The sequence below is a fragment of the Marmota marmota genome, unplaced genomic scaffold, assembly GCF_001458135.2.
Source record: "Marmota marmota marmota unplaced genomic scaffold, marMar, whole genome shotgun sequence".
Classification (NCBI taxonomy): domain Eukaryota; kingdom Metazoa; phylum Chordata; class Mammalia; order Rodentia; family Sciuridae; genus Marmota; species Marmota marmota.
Genome location: NW_026000174.1, coordinates 17,576,449 through 17,584,066, shown reverse-complemented (window position 1 = coordinate 17,584,066; position 7,618 = coordinate 17,576,449). Strand labels below are relative to the sequence as shown.

Genomic DNA, 7,618 nt, shown 5'->3' with positions numbered 1-7,618 from the left:
GTATCAGGGATTGAATACAGGGGCTCTTGACCACTAAGCCACATCCCACCTATTTTGTATTTTATATAGATACAGGGTCTCACTGAGTTGCTTAGGGCCTTGCTAAATTGCTCAGGCTGGTGTTGAACTCGATCCTTCTGGCTCAGCCTCCCAAGCCACTGGGATTACAGGCATGTGCCACCAGCTTCAGTATATAAGACTTGCTTCTGATGAAGGATTCCCCACAATTCTGTGTTTAGTTATTCTAGATTAGTTTAAAGTCTTAAGTCTTATAAACTGTTTTAATAATAAACTCAACTTCTAATTTTCACATCACATCATCACTTATATAGACTTAGAATACTTATGTTTAATAGAACCATGCACACATCATAGCCTGAAATTTTGTCCCCACAATATTCCATTGTTTGGAAATCCAAACAAAAATGCATTACTAATTAGAATATTTCCTAATGTTTATTAACATTTACATCAGTGGAATTTATGTGAAAGAATTCACAACTGAAAATAAAACAATAATATTATAAATCATGATAGTAGGCAGAATCAGCATCTTAAGAAGAAGATCAGAGATTTGTTATCAGAATCAAAGAACAACTTCAGAGTAAAAGAAATGAATTTGGTGCTTAACTGTTCATTGTCATTGAGTAGGACAGATAACAAAGCTACAGCATGGGCATGAGTAGACATAACACTGAACACATTCACACCATCCCATTAACTGCCCATGTGTTTATTTATGCCACTGTGTTATCAGAAATAAAGAAAAAAGTAAAATACTCAAATTACGTGGGGGATCATATGACTTTATTTGTTATATCATATTTAATAAAATGTTATGTAAAATTAGTCTTGATGAAAACATCTAAAAACCAGTTATGTAGATTAACTTTTTATGATGTTGAAAAGGTTAACTTCTCTTAGATGGCACAAGAAAGCATTACAATCCCATTGCTTAATGTATAATCTATTCTTTTATTTCTTTTTTGATAAAATAGTATTTCCTAACTCATGGTAAACATAAACATGATAGTAGAATGCATTTAGACACATTATACATAAGGACTATAACCTTTCTTTTTCTGGTTGTACATGATGTAGAATTACGCTGGTAATGTAATCATATATGCACATAGGGTAATAATGCCTGATTAATTCTACTGTCCTTCTTTACCCAATATCCCCTTCCCTTACTTTACTCTCCTCTGTCTAAACCAAAGTACATCTATTCCACCACAGTCACCCCCACCACATTGTGAATTAGCATCTGCATATCAGAGAAAATATTCTGCATTTGGTTCTTTGAGATTGGTTTATTTTGCTCAGTATGATATGCTGCATCTCCATCCATTTTCCTGAAAATGCCGTGATTTCATTCTTCTTTATGGCTGAGTAATATTCAATTGTGTATGTCTGTTGAAGGACACTTGGTTTGGTTCCATAGTTTAGATATTGTGAATTGAGCTTCTATAAACATTAACATGGTTGCATCACTGTAGTATACTGATTTTAAGTCCTTTGGGTATATGCTGAGAAATGGGATAACTAAGTTAAATGGTGGTTCCATTCCAAGTTTTCTGAGAAATCTTCATACTGCTTTCCAGAGTGGTTGCACCAATTGTCTGTCCCACCAGGGATATATTAGTGTAACTTTTTCCCCACATCCCCACCAACATTTATTGTTGCCTATATTCTTGATGATTGACATTCTGACTGTAGTGAGAAGAAATCTCAGTGTAGTTTTAATTTTCATTTCTTTAATCAAATATTTTTCATATATTTATTGCCCATTCATATTTTTTCATCTGTGAAGTATCTGTTCATTTTCTTTACTCATTTATTGATTAGGTTATTTGGGTTTTTTTTTTTTTTGGTGGTAAGTTTTTTGAGTTCTTTATATATACTGGAGATTAACGTTCTATCTGAGGTGCAGGTGATAAAGATTGTTTTCCCATTCTATAAGCTGTCTTCTCACATTCTTGATTGTTTCCTTTGCTTTGAAGAAGCTTTTTAGTTTTATTCCATTCCATTCACTGATTCTTGATTTTACTTCTTGTGCTTTAGGAGTTTTGTTGAGGAATTCAGTTTCTAACTCTCTCTAATGGAGAGTTTATCTTTGATCTCCAGTCATTCCATTATGACCAGATTGAATGCAGGGTAGTATCTGTATTTTTTTTTCTTTTGTATTTTCTAAGAGTTGCTTTGTGGTATAAGATATGTTCCATTTTAGAGAAGGATCTCTGTGCTGATGAAAAGAAAGTGTATTTGCTTATTGATGAATGAAATATTCTTTATATTCCTATTAAATCTAAATTATTGATTGTATTATTTAGTTTGATAGTTTCTTTTTTTAAATTTTTGTTTGGAGTATCTATCCCATAGTGAGAGGTGTGTGCTAAAGTCAGCCAGTATTAGTGTGTTGTCATTTATGTGACTCTTGAAATTGATAAGCATTTGTTTGAAGTACATAGATGTTCTATTGTTTGGGGCCTAAATATTTATGATTGTTATGTTTTATTAATGTATAATTATTTTAAGCATTATGAAAGGTCATTTTTTGTCCCTTCTGATTAACTTTAGCTTGATGTCCACCTTATATGATATGAGGATAGAAATCCCTGCTTGTTTACACGACCCACATGAGTGATATATTTTTTCCCATCCTTTCACCTTCAGGCTATGGATATCTTTCTCCTAGGAGGTGAGTCTCTTAGAGAAAGCATATTGTTGGATCTTGTTTTTTAATCCAATCTTCCAGTCTATGTCTTTTGATTGATGATTTTGGCCATTAACATTCAAGGTTGTTTTTAATTGAGATATGATTTGTATTTCTAGTCATTTTGATTTATTTCTGGTTTTTAATTTGAATTTGTTTGAACTTTGATTGATTATTCCTTTAGTTTAGATCCCCCCTTTGCTGATTTTCACTTTTATTTTTTCATTTTATCTTCATGGAATATTTTGTTGAAGATGTTCTGTAGTGTAGGCTTTCTAATTGTGAATGCTTTTAACTTTTGTTTATTATAGAAGTTTTTATTTAATCTTCGAATCTGAAGCTTAATTTTGCTGTACATAGAATTATTGGTTGGCATCAATTTTATTTTGAAGCTTGGAATATATTATTCCAGAGCCTCCTAGCTTTGAGGATCTGGGCTGAGAGGTCAGCTGACATCTGAATCAGTTTCTCCATATATGTAATCTGATATTATTTTCTTGTATCCTTTAAAATTCTATCCTTCTGTATGTTAGGCATTTTCATTATAATGTGTCATGATGTGGGTCTGTTGTAATTTTGTACATTTGGCATCCCGTAAGCCTCTTGTATTTGATTTTCCATTTCATTCTTTAGGTTTGGGAAATTTTCTGAGATTATTTCATTAAAGAGATTGTACATTCCTTTGGTTTGTATCTACACAGCTTCATCTATCCCAATAAATCTTAAATTTGTTTTTTTCATATTAATATGGAACTTAATATGAGAAGAACTCTCATACTTCTTGGGAGTTCTGTTCATGGTTTCTTAACAACTTCCCTACACAGTCAACTTCATTTTCAAAATTATATATTTTTTCTTTATCACCTGAAGTTCTTTTCTTCAAATCTGTTGTTGATGCTTTCCATTTAATTTTTAATTTGTTTTATTGATTCCTTCATCTCCAGGATTTCTGCTTGATTTCTTTTCAAAATATATCTTTATTGAAGTGATCTTTCACTCCCTGAATTAAATCTCTAATTTTGTTTCTTACATTGTCCTTTATGTTGTGGATCAGTTTAACTATGTACATTCTAAACTCCTTTTCTAACACTTTTTCTACTGTGTTGTCAATGGATTCTATCACTGGAGCATCTTTGTTTGTTTGGGATGTTTCATTCTCTTGTTTTTTTCATTTTGTTTGTGTGTGTGCCCATCTAGCTGTGTGAATCTGAGGCAGTACAGTTTCTACCTCGTAGACTTATAGTGTCCCTGAAGTTTTCCAGTACCTCACCTCTAAGGTGGAGACAAATAATAACAGCACCCAATGCAAACATTATACAATCTTAAATCATGTAGCTCCTATTTAGATGTCTACAGTTTTGTCACAATATCCAGAAATTTGTGTTCAATTATTGTCTCCAATATAAACAGTTTACAAAATGATTTACAATTTCAAATGGTGGACAAAGAGAGAATAGAAGTGGTGGAGGATGCAATGTTTCTGAGGAAAGAGGAGAGAAGATAGAAGTAAAATATTATAAGTAGAGTAAAAGAGGAATTAATAGAGTTTGGCTGTAGGCAGGAGAAAAGAGAAAAAGAAAATCCTGGGAAACAGATAAGTAAGAAGAAAAATATATATAAAGTAAAACTTTTAAAAATAAAAAAAGTTAAAAATAGAAAAAAATAAAAAATATGAGAATACACAACAAAACTGTAGTATACTTTTCAGACTTCTATATTCAGACTACTCAGTCCTCAATAAACTGATGAATGAAAAAATACTTGGTTTCAAAAATGGTAGAAATGTGAGACAAAATAAAATAAAAAGGATATCAATGGAAAATTGAGCTATTGTTTCCATTGGAGTTCAAACGTTTTTAGCTTCCCTTCTGAGCGTTTATGTGAGGTTGTCTGGAGTTTGATGCTAGCTCCTCCCTCGGGATCCTTGGGGTTGCTAGGGTGAAAGCATTGTTCATAGACATGGAACTCTTGGAGACAGGGTGTAGAAGGATTAGATATACTCTGGTCTCTTCATTGAGAGCCAATTGTTCTGGAGATTTTAAGTCAGTGTACCTCAAGGGCTCAGCAACTGCTGGTCCACATTGGAAGACCTCACACCAGGAATCTCCTTTGGGTTTCTCTCATATGCTGTAGGAGCCTGTTGTTAGCCCACTACTTTGCCTACAGATTCCACAATTCCTGCTCTCTGATGCAGTCTCTGAATTCAATATCTCCTGCCCCACCCTTTCAAATTCCCAGTCAGGTGCTTCTTTCTCAGCCTGTCCTTCAAGCAGCTGGATTGGAGTTAGAGTTTGGAAGACAGGTGGGCTTCTGAGACCAGTACTCCTCTGTGTAAACATCTCTCCATGCCTGATTTTCCTCTAGTCACTTAGGCTCAGTCTCTGTCATGATGCATGTGAATGCCTGGCAAGTTATTTTGGGGGGCCAGACTTTATACTTTATTCTGCCAGTAATCAGCTCCCCTAGCAGTTGGCCCCTGCACCACAGCTGCAAAATATTTTCTTTCACTGTCCTCCATGCACAGATGCATGTGCATTATGCCTAAGTGTGTGTTTCTATATTTAGTAGCACCTTGAATAAAGTTTCCCTGGGAACAGAGCTTTTCCTTTTTTACTACAAATTGAACCAAGGGCCTCCCATGTGCCAGGCAATGCTCTACCAATGATCTACATTCCTAGCCCTTCACAGTTGCTTTTCTTAAATCCATCTACATACCATCATTCATAAAAAATGTAAGAAAATATGTAAGCATATATTTTGTCACTATGTTCTATTTTATAAATCTTGTAAATAAAGAGTAGAATAAAATAAAACTACACAATAAAGAAAATAATTAGAAATAATTTAATTTTCTTATTTATAGGTGAAAATGATGGGGATCAAAATGGTGATGTTATTTACCTGAGGACTTATGGAAGTTTTGGAGAAGAGCCAGCTCTTCAGAAAGACTATTCTTGAATGTGTCTGTAATCCACATCAGCAGTGCCATGGAAGACTCTTGTCATCATATCTGCCCACTAGGGTTTTGCGTTTGTACATGGTACTGAACACCAAGCCCCTCAAGTGTCAAGATGGAAAACAATGCTACACATCCCCATTTCATCTTTCTTCCTCGTTGGTATTCCTGGCTTGCAAGATTTTCATTGCTGGATCGGCATCCCTGTCTTCCTCCTGTTTGCCGTGACCCTGCTGGGGAACAGCATCATCATTGCTACTGTCAAGCTAGAGCCAAGCCTCCACCAGCCTATGTATTTCTTCCTTTGCATGCTGGCAGTGAATGACATGGCTCTTTCCTCTTCCACAGCCCCCAAGATGCTTGGCACCTTTTGGTTTAGTGATCACAGGATTGGCTTTAATGGATGTTTAACACAGATGTTTTTTATCCACACACTCTGTATTATTGAATCAGCTCTCCTAGTTGCCATGGCTTTTGATCTCTGTGTGGCTATTTGCATCCCACTGCATTACATGACCATTCTGAAAACATCCATGGTCATTAAGCTGGGTCTACTAGGTTTGAGTCGAGCTATAATTCTGGTTATTCCCAGTCCCTTTCTTATTAAGAGGTTGCCACACTATACAAATTATATCATCAATCATGCCTACTGTGAGCACATGGCTGTGGTGAAGTTGGCCAATGCCAACACCCTCATTAACAGAACATGGCATTTCTATGGCCCTTTCAGTGATGATATTGGACCTGGGGCTCATAGCCACATCCTATATCAAATTTCTCCAGGCAGTCTTCCAGCTGTCTTCCCAGAATGCCCGTTCCAAAGCCCTGGGCACCTGTGCTGCCCATGTTTGCACTATCCTTGTCTCCTACACACCTGCACTGTTTAGCTTCTTAACTCATCGCATAGGCAAGAAGGTTCCTCCAAGCGTCAATATAATCTTTGCAAGTCTATACCTTCTGATACCTCCCACTGTCAATCCCCTGGCGTATGGAATCAAAACCAAGCAGATTCGGGACCGGGTGGTGGGTCTCTTCTTCCCAAATAAGAAAATTTCTGAACATTAAAACATTTCACTATATCTTTTGTTGGAAGAATGTGGCTTATAAGTTATGATGGATTAACAATATTTACAACCTTGTCTTCAAAACGTAATTTCTCAATTAAACTATGCTTTGTAGCAAGGATATTTGATATTGTATAATTTTTATCAGTCTTCAAATGTTATTTTTATGGAAATCACTAAAAGTGTTGCATGTAACTATTTTTATTCACTGTCTTTGTAAATTTTACAATGATAGTTTAGGTATATCTATATCTATATATCTACATACGTATATACCTATGAATATATGCTTGTTTATTCATATATGTACCTCTCATGTATCTTTATCTATAATTAAAGCCTTATGCAGTAAGCTACATGTGCAAAGATTGAAGATAAAGTGTAAGCAAGAGATTTGATTCAGTTCAAATATATGAAAAGTTTGGAAAGTGTCATTTCCATTCTTATAGCAAGAAAAATATCTGAAAAACCTGAAAAGTAATTATTTTTTTTCAACCACCTAGAGATATAAAGTGACATGGGTAACTGCCATTACAAATTCAGAAATTCAGGCAAACCAGGAGAATCATATAGGCTTACCTGAAACAGACAGCACTGAAGAAAAGAGTGTCTTGCTCTATGTAAATGTTAAAACTAATTCCTCCAAGAGAGGGAAAACATATACAGATCAGGATTTGAAAACATGTAAAGAAGGATAAATCCTAAAAAAAAATTGAGGAAAATATTTAATTTTTCTTTTAATTATTTGACCAATACATTATATTGGTCAAAGCAGAAGTATCAACAAAAGTCTATGTGACCATAAGGTATGGAAATATGAAATTAAAAACTGTCATATTATAATGTGTGGGAGGTAGGGGCTCTGCAAACTCCATTGTAAGG

At 34.8% G+C, this 7,618-nt stretch overlaps 1 pseudogene; it reads left to right on the top strand.

Moving 5' to 3' along the window:
* The first annotated feature begins 5,787 nt into the window (after positions 1-5,787).
* On the top strand, positions 5,788-6,737 carry LOC107160966 (annotated as a pseudogene).
* Positions 6,738-7,618: the final 881 nt, after the last annotated feature.